Source organism: Canis lupus, chromosome 3 (assembly GCF_048164855.1).
Source record: "Canis lupus baileyi chromosome 3, mCanLup2.hap1, whole genome shotgun sequence".
Taxonomy (NCBI): Eukaryota; Metazoa; Chordata; class Mammalia; order Carnivora; family Canidae; genus Canis; species Canis lupus.
In genome coordinates this window covers 69,840,189-69,853,910 of record NC_132840.1, presented here as the reverse complement: position 1 = coordinate 69,853,910, position 13,722 = coordinate 69,840,189, and the positions used below count along the sequence as shown (strand labels likewise).

General features: G+C 47.0%; 1 long non-coding RNA gene across 1 annotated transcript; it reads right to left on the bottom strand.

Moving 5' to 3' along the window:
• Positions 1 to 8,713: 8,713 nt before the first annotated feature.
• Positions 8,714 to 12,408, bottom strand: LOC140630989 (uncharacterized). The gene is made up of 5 exons (XR_012028649.1): positions 12,223 to 12,408; positions 11,859 to 11,957; positions 10,984 to 11,244; positions 10,813 to 10,852; positions 8,714 to 9,952 (listed from the first exon to the last, which is right to left on the bottom strand). It is a non-coding gene; the product is annotated as an uncharacterized lncRNA (long non-coding RNA).
• Positions 12,409 to 13,722: the final 1,314 nt, after the last annotated feature.

The window sequence follows — 13,722 nt, the reverse complement described above, 5'->3', positions numbered from 1 at the left end:
GGATCGTTGGGGTGAGCCTGGTGGTGGAGAGCGCCCTCCCTGGGTCTCCGGACAGTCAGCCCTGGAGGTCATGCGGTCTTAGCCTCGCAGGGGCTTCACTCAGGGAGACCTGAATCCCCACATTCTGTCACTGACACACTGGTGAGTCAAAGATTTGCTCAGGACTCACATATAATCACGGTGTTTGTCTCCGGTACTGCCCCAGATCTAGAGTCAGGCCCCAAGAACTGTAGGGTCATGGAAGGTGGCAGACACCAACTAGAGGCAAAAATCTGCTTCTGGGCCCCGGAAGGCCAGAGTGCAAAGTGCTCAGGATCACAAGAACAGGCAAAGGGGGAATAGTCCCAGGGACAGGCAGCTCCATTCCTGCAAGCATGGTCCTGTCTCCCAGCGGGGAAAGGGCTTCAGCCTTCTGTTCAGAAGACAGAAGAGGGCAGAGAAGGACGCTTCAAAGTGGAGGGAGGGAGCCAATGACCCTCTGATAGCCCTGAACACAGCAACACCTAACACATCCCTGGAAGGAACAGTCTGGTCCCCGGGTATCAATTCTGATTAACAATAGAGAGCCAGGGCAGCCCGGGTGGCTCAGCAGTTTAGCTCAGCAGTTTAGCGCCGCCTTCAGCCCAGGGCATGATCCTGGAGACCGGGGATCGAGTCCCGCATCGGGCTCCCTGCATGGAGCCTGCTTCTCCCTCTGCCTGTGTCTCTGCCTCTCTCTGTGTGTCTCTCATGAATAAATAAATAAAATCTTAAAAAAAAAAAAACAATAGAGAGCCAGCTCGGTTATGGACTGTTTACCTAGCTAAGGTCTATGCTATCTTCAAGAGGAAGGCATTTAAAGAAAGTTAAGAAAGCACTGGTCGGCCAGGAGAGCAGGAGGAGAGGGATAGAAGAAGAGAAGAAAGACTCTGCTAGAGCCTCAATGGGAAAGAAGAAACCATCTTTGAACTTGGTAGAGTCTCTGCCCGGAGATGGTGCCTGTGCGAAGGTTGCTGCCCTGCCATCCACATCCACCTACCAGCCCCTCCTAAGTGCAGAAGCAGGAGAAGCACACAATTAACCCTTGATCTTAATCTCCTATTAATCCTCAAATCAGAGAAAGAGAGAAGCCTTGGAAACAATGGGAGAACAGGAACAATCCCTCCATGGCCCTGGCCCCCCCCCCCCCATGCCATATTCACTCGATGTGAAAATCTCCCCTTGCTTCATAAACCCTGCCCATTAAAAAGCCCAGCCCTTGTTAGTAAGTGTTAAAGAGAGATTAATGCCTGAATTTAAGAGGTGGAGAAGGTAACAAAAAGGAGGAAGGCAGGCGAGGCTGTGGGCTGAGAGCCAGCATTGGGCTCCAAGCGTTTCCACTTAGCGCTGAAGGCTGGCTGCACAGCAGTTTGATAAGGTTTATTGGGCCCAGATAAAGCAGCAGCAGCTCCCCCACCAAAACTGGCACCATTTATAGCCAGAGCTATGTCCTTGGGTCCCCCGAAAGGCTGATGAGAATCCCCAGTTCAGAGATTTCATATAACGGCACCTAAAAACAAGCAGGATGGAAAATTATAGGAGAAAACTCTCTCTCTCTTTCTCTCTATCTCTCTCTCTCTCTCTCTCTCTCTGATGTTCATGTATTAGTAGTGATTTTTTTTTTTTATTTTGCTTGAAGCGTACAGTAAGGGAAGCCGGGACAACCGTTCAGACAGGTCTAAAAATAGGAGAGACCTCAGTCTTCCGAAGAGATAATGCTGGAGACGGGAATAGAGGCATTGACCTTTGAATAGAATTCCATGTTAAATCTTTTTACTCCTTCATCTCCTTTATTCACATCCCTTCCATGGGTAGCAGCCTTTCCCAGCGCAGTTTGTAGAAGAGGGGGCTATGTTAGGTCTAAGGGATCTTATGGGGAAAAGATGGTGTGTGTAAGAACTCGTTCTGAACACAGACTATACATCTCAACACATTATCTATCTTGTGTTATTTAATCCTCGTTACAGCCCTATTCAGGCAGGTGCTATTATTTCCCCCCATTTCTCAGATGAGAAAACTGGGAGGTTAGGCGCCTTGCCCAAGACCACAGAGCTAAGCTAGTTAATGAACATCGGAGCTGAGGCTTTAAATCAGACCATTCCAGAGGCAGAGCTCACGATCTTCACTTTTAGATTGTACAGTCTCTAGCAAGGTAGGAAAAGGAGAACAAGAGCTTCTGATTTTCCTTCTCCTCTTCCTCCATTGAGGCAGAGAGCTAGCAGCCAGGGAAGCCGAGGACTACGCTGGTCCCCCACTGAATTGGGCCACCAGGTCAACAGGCTTAGGTCATCTTCCCTGCCTCCTCAACGTCATCATCGCAGCCAAAAGTTGAGGAGGGAGTTTTGAATTACAATAAAACTTCAACCAAACAGATGCCCAGGAAGAAGGCTGTAGCTGCGTTCTGAGCATTCTGTATTCTGATTGAGTGTTAATGAAATGTTGCAACTCATTTCATTCCAACTCCTCAGCTGGAAAATAGTTGTAAAATTTAAAGGTAGACTTTGCTATCGTGATAAATAAATCAAGGACTCCTCCCTCTGGGGGAGAAGCAGCTACTTTGCATACTAAAACCTTGACAGGAATTGGGAATAAAGCCTGTTCACGGAGGGATGCGGGCAGTAAAGCCCCTGAATAGATGAAGTGTCCTCTGCGTTTGTGACCGCCACTGGAAGATGCACCAGGCTGTCACAGGCACTCTTCCCCCACTGGGGACTCTTGGGGGAATATACTGCAGACCTACTGTGGCCTCTCCTGGAGGCAAAGGACCTTACAAGGCTTCAAGGTCATGATTACAGATATTTACTAGGTAGACGCAAATGATGCCAAAAACCAATCAAAATCAGATTTACCCTCTGTGCATAGGTCGATGGCTTTCTTTGGTTTGTCTTTTATTATTATTATTATTGTTCTGTCATGTTTTAAATGCCCGCTCCAAAAACCAGGGGGGGGGTGGGTAATAATCAGGTGCCATGTGGATTCCGGTTAGTTGAAGTGCAGAAAACCAAATAAGAAGATGGCCTCTCTGATTAGTAATCGCCATCTGTTTTCCCAGTGGAGTCCCGGCTAGTGGTATTTATCAACCTGGGCTTCGCCTCCAGGTGCTAAGCACTCCCCTCCTTTCATGTATTGAGCAGAGAGTGACTTTTCAAAGAGAGAGGAAGAAGGGTTATTCCTTTTAGCTCCTGAGGCCTTAGGGTCACTGTGACCCCAAGATCTTCCTGACTGAGAAAGAGAAAGCTTTTTCTCCTCTCTCTCTTCCCCAGCATATTGCAAATGGTGTTGGGACCTTAATGTTGTCAACTCAAATAGCAAATCTGAGTTGTTATTAGCGCAAAGATGCCCTGAGGGGGTAGGCAGTGTGGATGAAATCTGCAACGGATGTTATGGGGAAGTGTGTTTATAATTATAATGGGATTTAATGTACACTGGGACCAGATGATGGCAGCTATTTAAAAAAGAGATGTCTAATAAGAGAGGTCCCTTAATGACAGGCAGCAGGGTTCAGGTTATTATGGGAGAAGCACAGGGTTTCACTGGGTGTCACAAACCATGTGCCAGTTTTATGGGGTTTCCTGACAAAGCTTTGGGATGAGACATAGCAACCACTGCTGTCAGCTATTGGGTGGCACGTTTTATGTTGCTGTCTTTGAAAGGGGCACCTGCACTTACGAGAAAAACATTCTCTCTCTCTCTCTCTCTCTCTCTCTCTCTCTCTAACACATGAGCACAAACACACAGGCCCCGGGCCAACACTGAGTAGTTTGGTGTTTCTAAAAAACCTGCTTTGCCCTGAGAAAGACGGCCTCAATTTCAAAACTAAAATTGTGTAGCTGTCGAAGGGTGCAGTTTCCATATAGTGTGCATGAAATGAAGCAGCAGGACTCCCATTACTTGTAATGGGAGTCCCACAGCTAAATCCCCAGGCACCATGCTGAAAATTAACCCCCAAGTCCTCATCACAAACAGGGCCTTTTTTTTTTTTAACACTTTGGTGTTTCATCGTGGGGATACCAGGGAGAGGGGAAGTACACCACATTTTCTTATGCTGTTTAACTTTAAATAGCCAACTGTTTAATTTTGAAGGTGTTTAATGGTATAGATTTCAATCCAAGGCAGCTGTTATACAACAGGAACGCTCTAGTTCTGTTCGAAACCTAGAAGGGCATGCAGGGAAAGAGGGTCAACCCTCCTCAGAGGTGCCACTTGGAAGCACCGTGGCCCAGAAACACAACTCATGTCCAAGTTGCATTATTCTTTCTCTTTCTCCCCCGAAGTGAGAAAAGTGTACAAAAAGTATTGCGGTCCGCTAATGCAGGCCTCATCTATGATTCCTGTGTTGTCTTTTCACAAAGCCTATGACCAGTCTCACAGCCCAGAAAGCAAAATATTTCATTCATCCCGATAAGGAGAAAAGACACTGGATACATGACAATTGAACTTCCGGTCTCAGAAGCTGATTTCTGGAGAAGGTACTCTACAGACAGAAGTGGTACGTCAGGGTGCACAAGTCACAAGATGAAGTGATTTTACTCAATGACAGGTAATTTAAGCCAATTATATTAAAATCATTATTGCAAAACAAACGTTGCTACCCTGTGGAGTGGAATTCAAAATTCGTATGAATTATTTTAAGATAAAGTGAAAGACCGCTGTGGAGTTCTCCCTTGAGAAAAGCTCACTGCCTTGTTCTCTTAGGGCTGAGTAGGTGGGAGATTGGGGGTGCCCTGTGGGCCAAGGCTGTTGTGAATTCCGAGCTGAAGCTTTGACACGGCCTCTCTTGCCAGGGAAGGTTCGTGTGTCTCTTTGGGAAATCACTGTTGGATCTTGATGTAATCTTTTCCACCCCACACCCAGTCAGAATTAATTTCTCCTTCCTCCCTAAATCCCACAGTGCTGTTTGAACATTTTTACTATTTACCTTCATCTGCCTTGTATCTGAGGTATGTGCATTCTGACCACTCCCTCCACTGTGAGTTTCTGGAAGGCAAGGTCTCAATCTCGTTCAACTTGATGCTTCCACTCCCAACCCACAGAGCCTAGTACACTGTCAAACAGAACAAATAGCTGCTTGTTGAATTTCCAATGAACTAACTGAATGAATGCACACATGCATGCATGCATGGATGAATGAGTGAATATAGACACCAATTTTTTTAGGAATTTGGGAGTGGAGGGACCATTTTGTGACCCAGCATTTAGGGCAGGATTCTTTGTAACTATGGGCTTTCCACCAACCTTTGAAAAAAAAAATCAATGAGATATAGATAAGAGTTGAGGATAACTGTTGAATTCAATTGTATGCAGCTCCTTGAGGGCATCACTGGGTTCTGTTTTAATTTCTGTCTCCTTCAGGGGCCTACAACCAAGCTTGTCTCAATATCCTAGAAGCATTAATAAATATTTATTAAATTGCATTGGATTAAAATGAATTGATTTGAATCATACTGTTTGTTATTTCCACAATAGCCTCATAATCCCAGGCCCAGAGAGCTTAAGTTAACCAGTCCAGGGCTGAGAGGAGAGAGCCTGATCTCCTTCCTGCTAGGCACACTGGGGTAGGGGGTGTGTGGCAGGGGTGTGGAAAGCTGCTTACTGAACCCAGCACTCACATATGAGACATGCATGAGCTTCAAGTACTGACAGGTTAGCAGAGACCAGCTAGGTGTTCTCCAAATATCTTTCTGAGCACATACTGGCTTGCATTGTTCTTCTTCACCTTGCTGTTAGGTACAGGCCATGTGATTGAATCCTGGCCAATGGATGGATTGTGAGCAGATGTGCATTTCCAGGAGTGGCCCATTAAAATCTCCCACATGGAATCCTCCATGCCCCGTCCCTTTCTGCATCTTGACCCCATGAGTATATAGATATCTTGGAAGCTAAGAAAGAGAAGTGGCAGAGCCAAGGTGGAAGGAGCCTGGATCCCTGAACTGCAACCTGTAGAGGAGCTGCCTGCCGCCTAAGAACACCCACCATGAACTTATATAAACAAGAAATAAACCTTTGATGTCTTGAGTAGGGTTGCCAAATCAAAAACAGGGCACCCAGTTAAATTTGAATTTCAGATAAATGATGAATAGTTCTTAGTATACATATATCCCAAATATCGTACAGAATGTAGTTATATTAAGAAAATTATTTGAGACGCCTGGGTGGCTCAGCAGTTGAGCGTCTGTCTTTGGCTCAGGGCGTGATCCTGGAGTCCCGGGATCAAGTCCCACATCGGGTTCCCTGCATGGAGCCTGCTTCTCCCTCTGCCTGTGTCTCTGCCTCTCTCTCTGTGTCTCAAATAAATAAATAAATAAATAAATAAATAATTATCTGAAATTTAAACTTAATACCTTTTTTGTTCTTAATCTTGCAGCCCTGGTCTTGAGCTCTTTTAGAGTTTGTTTGTTAGAGTAGCTAGCATTACCTGAATACACTTTGTTTCATTTGTCAGAAGCAGCAGGGCCACAACATCCGAGCTGGAATTCTGGCCTGGGAGAAGGGGTTTGTCCCCAAGGCTGACCCCTGGACTGCCTCTGGACACTGGAGCATCTTGTATGGACAGGGCCAAGGGGAAAACTCGGAAAGATCCTAGCAGTTTCTGGTTCATCCTTTTATCTACGAACCTATTTTTTAAAATATTTTTTTCATTTATTCATGAAAGACACAGAAAGAGAGGCAGAGACACAGGCAGAGGGAGAAGAAGCAGGCTCCATGCAAGGAACCTGATGCAGGACTCGATCCCGGGAATCCGGGATCATGCCCTGAGCCAAAGGCAGACGCTCAACCACTGAGTCACCCAGGCATCCCCAAACCTATTTTTCTTTAACTGCCCCTTCTGCTAAACATACTGTGTGAGCTCTATGGGAACAGGGTGGGTTGTGGGTTTTACTTCTGTATCTGCAACACTTGGCACGTGGTGAAAATTCTTGTTTGTGGTGGAAAGCAGCATGACTGCTGGGGCAGATAGGAAGGCATCTTAATGTGGACTTACCCGGGTCCTTAAAGAATAAAAGTGGCATTGCAGAGAACACTGCAGGCCAGTGAGCTCCTCCTCAGTCCCATTAATACCCAGTCCAGCATAAAGGCTGAGAGCGTGGGCTCTGATTTACTCTCCTGAGTCTGTGTTCAAATACCACCTCCCACCTTTCAGGCCCTGGGTGGTCCAGTGTCCTCACCTGTAAACTGAGTCGATGATGGTACCCACCCCATGAGACCAGTGAGGAAGATGCCCAAGGGGTGCGTTGGCCCACAATGAAAGGAAGATTTGAAAATGTTAGCTGTTGCTAACAATGATGTCAGGTCATCTTTTTTTCCACCCTCCCCCTACAAAATGCCTTCTTACAAATATCTGGGGGAAGGTCTGTGATAGATAAACTTTAAATCACTTTAAAGAGGGAGCAGTGACCTGTGAGTATTGATGTAACCAAAGCTATGCACATCTGTCTCTTGGCCCCATTCTCTCAGTCTTGCCCTGTTTATTGGGTGGGGTGAGGCCAACAAGCGAATGGAGAGCAAGGTGGGGAGCGTGGGGGGGGTGTTAATTTCCACCCTGTAGCATGACGTGTTTATTAGTGTATACATACGTTAAGCACGGCAGCCTGTTTTCCCCGAGTTAAATAGCAGTCATGCCCAACTGGCTCTCCATGTACCATTACTCCAAGTGATTGAGCCAATTTCTCCCTCTGCCATGAGTTTAAGTTGTAAACCTCTCAGCCAGACAGGGAGGCAATGATGGGCTGCCTGTTGTGATTATTATTAACCTTTAGGATGAAGCTCACAAGACCAGGGGGTCTGCAGAGACGCCCAGGGTGAGGCGGGCAGGCGGCTGCCAACTCTTACCCACCTGCGACCGCCCAGTCCACCTGCAAGTGTTCACCCTGGCCTTGCAGGGAGGCTCCAGGGCACCCACCTGGGGTTGAGTGATCCCTCGTGCGGGGAACGTGTGGGAAGTGTTGGGTGTCCTCTGTTCCGTTTGGCTGGGGATAGGAAGTGGGAGATGGGAAAAACTGGAAAAGTTGCAGAAAACTAGGTGCCATGACACTCAGTCACTTGCCTGATTTTTTTTTTCTCTTTGCCAAATATTTATTAGGCAGATGCTAAGTTATCCAGCTGCAACTTGCAGGGATAGTGGCCACCTCCTCGTTGCTAGCTGGCTCACGCAGATCATAATTATACTGGGGACCGTGCATCACAGAGGGCTGCAGGGTTCCCAGAAAGAGTTTAGTGAGCTCTCTCTACCCCATATCCACAGCTCTCCCCACCTTCTCTCTCCCATTCCATATGTCTTTCCCTTTCCTTAAAGGAACCTCTTCTTTGTGGATTCATCACAAATTGGCAGAGATAGATTTCCCTGAATGTGGACAGCTTGCTCTGCTTTTCTCAACACTCTGGTCTCTGTAAAATCTCTGGGAAGAAAAGACCCCCATCCACCCCCACCTTTTTTATGTTGCTTCTTTGTTGAAAATCTAAGGGTACCTGTAATGCACACTGAGTGAAGCATCCAGACAAAGCAAAACAATTTCTGCCCTCAGAAGGTTAGTTTAATAAGCAAAGCTGGAAATCAGGGAGTGCAGGTGGTGAGGGTGGGGTGTGTGTGTGTATTATTGCTTCCTTGTTTTTCCAGAATAAAAAGTGGGGAGGGGAGGGGGAAGGCGCTTGGGCCAACAGGCACCCCCCCCCACCCACCCCCAGGCGCACACACAGAACCTGCTTGGGACCAAAGATAACAAAGTAATCAAAGAAGCCCAAATCTGACCTCCCCATTTCCTCTGATCTTGTTACATTCCTTCCTTCAATATGTGAGGGGCCCCTGCCAGCAGGATGATCAACTCTGTAGTATATGTAGAATGAATATTGATTTGATGGGCGTAACATCTTTAAGTCATGCCCTCCAACTTATTTTCACCATACCCTGTACTGATCCTGCTAATGGGGCATTTCCACCACTGACACATATTGAGGACTTACTCCATCCAGGCCACTGGCCATTTGCTCTTCTGGATAACTCCACAGAGTGGGCACTGCTGCTTCTCCCATTTTACAGCTGGAGAAACCGAGACTGGGAAAGAAAGAAAAGCACCCTTCCTTTGGCCGCACAGTGAGAAAGAGGGGGCAGCCAGCTTCCACACTCTGAACTCTAACCCCCATTGGAAGTCAGGGGGTTCTGTTTGTTGGGGGTCGAACCCTGAGACCCCCTCCCCCACTTGCTTGGGGGCAAGAGGATAAGTCTGGAACAGGCTTCCCCTGTGGCCTGAGTTTCTTCAACAGTTCCCTACAAGCAATGAGAAAAAAAGTGATTTTTCAGCTTAACCCACTAGGGAAGTGGTAGAGGAGAAGGTGGTGAAAAGCTTTACCAAGGGACATCCTTCGTAGTGAGAGAATTTAGGGAATGATACGGTGCTGGTGTCATGCGGCAGGAGTCATGAGAAGGGAGCCCAGGTTCCGGAAAGAGGTAAAGGCCCCTGAACATGTTGGTTGTAAGGAGGTGGTGCACTCCAATATCTTTCTTTCACACCCATGGCCTGTAGGTTGAAGGGAAGAACTGAGGCGGTGGGTTAATATGAAGACTGCATAGGCTGGAAGAGCTGCTGTGTTCATTGCCGAATGAGGCCCTCAGGCACTCGTGGCTGCTCGTACAGGTTAGGCATGATGACAAAGCAGGGTGGTTAAGTTTTCTGGTAAGCACACTAGAGCTACGACAACCAAAAAGTGTTGCCCACTTCAGAAAATGCCCGATAGACTCAAAACCGAAAGGGACTTTACACATCATCATCTTGTCCAATCTCACCATTTTACAAGACAGGAAGCAGAACAGAGAGGCAGTACAAGGTTCCCAAGGCCAGAGGCCACTTGGAGTCAGGACTTGGGACCAGAGCCCTTTGGGGGCCATCCTGAGGGTGTCATTGGTGTCATTCAGTCATTCTTGGAAATCTTGGGAGACTACCTGCAAAGCACATAGCATGTACGTTTGCAAAGTTCAGTTGTGGTGTATCTTGCCCAGAGGGGAAAGATTTGATTTTCTTTTTTTTTTTTTTTTTTTTTTTTTTTTTTTTTAGATTTGATTTTCAAAACAAGCTCAAGGGGGTGATGAAGCTGGATAATAAAATTTGAGGTCAAAACTGGTGGGATTGGAGACACAAGGCTGAGATTCTCCTGTGGCTCATAACCTAGCAATAATAGCAATAGAGTTGTAACAAGCTTATCAGCCTTCCCCATGCGGCCAGTTCGAAGCATGTCATGTACATTTGGAGATGTGTTCTCTCTCCTCTCTCTCTCTGTCTATGTGTGTGTGCGTGTGTGTGTGTGTGTGTGTGCGCATGGGTATTCACGTATACACTTACACATGCATGCATGCACACTTATGCATCTCCATTCTGACATATTAGTTTACAACTGATCCTGGTACTTTACAGTCATGATTCCTACAGGCACAATCCATGAGCGTGTTCCTCTGGGGGTTAGTAATGGTGATAATCCTATGGAGAAGCAGTGTGCCCTGCCATCTGGTCTTTGGAGTCAAATTAACGTGGGTGTCAAACCCAGATCTGTCATTTACCAGTGATATAAAATGTGGCAGATTTTTTAACTTGAACCTTGAGGTCTCTATAATCTCATAGAAGTTAATGAACTTGGCCATGATGCCACAGTTTGTTAGGGGCAGAGCTGAGACACAAACTTAGGTCTAGCAGATTCCCGCAGCTGCCCCTCTTCTGGGCACCCCCTGCCTGTACCCCATGCTTACAGAAGCAGAGGGTTATTCCCTCTGAGGAACATGGTTGCTGGGATTGGAGGGGAGGTCCATACCTTGCCCGACCTTTTCTTTTTAAAGCCATCTCTTCTACCTCTGTGTCAAAGGAACAAACAGGTTGAGATCAAGTATGATTCTAGTGATACATATGTCAGACTTAAGTTTTAAAACAAAGTTCTCTCCCACTCCCTCACCCATATCTAAAATTAAAACGCCAAAAATATTACCAGGAAGAGAAATTTGGTGAAGAGCAGGAAAGACTATAAATTGACTGCAGAGTCTACTGCAAGAAATGGATTTCTCTGGTTTATGAAAGCTCCGTTCTATAGGCGCTCCTGGGTCATCCGAGGGGATTTTCTTTCAAGGGAAAGCACTCAAACTGCACTGATGTTTGACTGCATGGAAGCTCTCTTCGAAGGCTTAATATCCCGTTTTCCCAGAACGCGAATTTTCCTTCTATTGAGTTTACTGTCTGTTGAGTGCCTTCCCTAACAAGAAAAAAAAAGTAATCATAAGAGGATGGTAATTTTATTTCTCCCTCTACATACATTTCTTTGGAATGTTCTGGAATGTTTACTTTTTTTTAATTGGTTAGGCAGATTGGAGGGAACATGGTGAAATTGTAAGAACACTGGAATTCCAGTTAGAAGACTTAGATCCAGTTAGAAGACTCTGCCAAATGCTTCCTGTGCAATCCTAGGCAGGTCACTTCACCTCCCTGTGCTTCAATGTGCTCCTTTGTAGAAATGGAAATATTACATGGGAAATGTCTCCAACCATATTAAAGTGTTTGCCCTGTTGTTTGAGGAGAGCCCTAAGACCTCTCCCTAATGTACCCTCTGACCTTGAGCAAGTTAGTTCCCCTCCAGGCCCCAAGGAGGGGGCGGCTTCTTGTGGATACCATGAAAATATTAGACTTGTTTTCTCGCCGGGCCAACCCCTGTTATGAAATTCTGTAATACTCTATGAACTCTATTAGGTACACTGAAATTACATGCCAGCACCTGCTGATGGAGGGATGGTATAATGTGGGAAGAGGTCCCTCTTTATCATAGCTTTGATTCCCAGGATGAGAGAAGCCAGGTGTTGGGGAGCTTCCTACCTCTATGCGTGAGTAGGCAAAGCGGGGGAAGGGCAAGCTGGTCTTTGGCCAGGGCAGGAAATGGTAAGGTGCTTCTGTCGGTGATGGCTCTCAGTGGTTCTAGAAAGGAAAGGAAATATCAGTGGTGAAGCCATGGCTAGGTCATAGAGGAAGGCGTGGGGGATGGGGCCAGGGCAGCTTAGTTACAGGAGCATTTAGCTGTGACCCAAATAAGGTGTCCTTGGCAGAGAGGGGGATGGAGGATTAGATACAGATACGAATACAGATATGCTACTTTGAATCAGGGCCAGAAACACATTTGTTCTTCCAGTATTTAGAAATCATGCCCAAACTCTGTACACTCCACTCAAAGCAAATGCTATACCTAAAGGTTGCTACTTCCCACCTCAGGCCCTTTGCACTTGATGTCTTACCCCCTCCCATGCAAATCTCTCCTCCTATCACACAATACACTTGTTTCCCTGTTAAGATCTTAACTCACACAGCACTTCCCCAGAGAAACCCTCCCTACAACTGCCTTATCTGGAGCTGCTTCCTACCCCCCCTCCCCCAGGCCCTCTGCCCTGCTTTATTGTTTTCATAGCACTTGTTACTAGGGGAAATTGTTTCCTTTGTTTATGTGACCGCTGGTTTATTTCCTGGCTCCTCCTCCCTGGAGCCTCCCTAGAGCTGCTCTTAGTTAATGTAAGCTTGCTGAGGGTAGAGAAGGCTGGGCTCCGGCCTGCAGGGGATTGTATCCAAAGCACCAGGACAATGCTTGCTCCTATAGGCTCCCAATAAATATTTGTTCAAAGAGTTGAAAGAACAAAACTAGAAATATGCTGGGTTTTTTTTTTTTTCTCTCTCTCTCTCTCTCTCTCTCCAGGAAGACCTTTTAGACAAACAGGGCAGCTTGTTCCTGAGAATGTGGAATTTAGGCCCAAATCATTAACAACCAAGGAGGTGGGCAGCCCGGGTGGCCCAGCGGTTTAGCGCCGCCTTCAGCGCAGGGTGTGATCCTGGAGACCCGGGATCGAGTCCCGCATCGGGCTCCCTGCATGGAGCCTGCTTCTCCCTCTGCCTGTGTCTCTGCCTCTCTCTCTCTCTATGTCTATCATGAATAAATAAAAATGTTTAAAAAAAAAAAAAAAAACAACCAAGGAGGTGAGAGGAGTGTGCCCTCGCATAGACTCTTGCTCCTGTACGAAACGCCCCCTCCGGCATGTGATTTCTGAGTGTGCCAGCCACGAGTGACAATGCCTGGAATCTGTACGGCCCTGCGTCCAGTCCCTTCATATCAGTTCTCCATTTCATAAATGAGGAAACCAGCTCGAGTGAGATCAAGCGCAGGGTCAGTACTTGGGTCCCCAGGTCTCCCACCCGCCGCTGGCACATTTGCCTTTGCATTTAAACATCATAGGAGGGATCCCTGGGTGGCGCAGCGGTTTGGCGCCTGCCTTTGGCCCAGGGCGCGATCCTGGAGACCTGGGATCGAATCCCACATCGGGCTCCCGGTGCATGGAGCCTGCTTCTCCCTCTGCCTGTGTCTCTGCCTCTCTCTCTCTCTCTCTCTCTGTGACTATCATAAATTAAAAAAAAATAAAAAAAAAATAAAAAAATAAACATCATAGGAGTGAGCCCAGGTTTGCAGCCTCCCCCTGTGACAGATCACAGCTGACTGTCCCTAGGAGCCCATCAGCTGGGCCAGGACTGGGGTGAGGCCAGGGAGACACCTAGGGCGCCTAACTCAAGGAGGCCTCCCCCTTGGGGCATTTGCAGGATTCTAAGAATGTTGCCTCGAAAATTCTGGACCCTTGGCACCATGCTTGCCCAATCTAGTCCTGGCTCGGCTCTGTGGAGCTTTCTGCAAGTTTTTGGTTCTTTC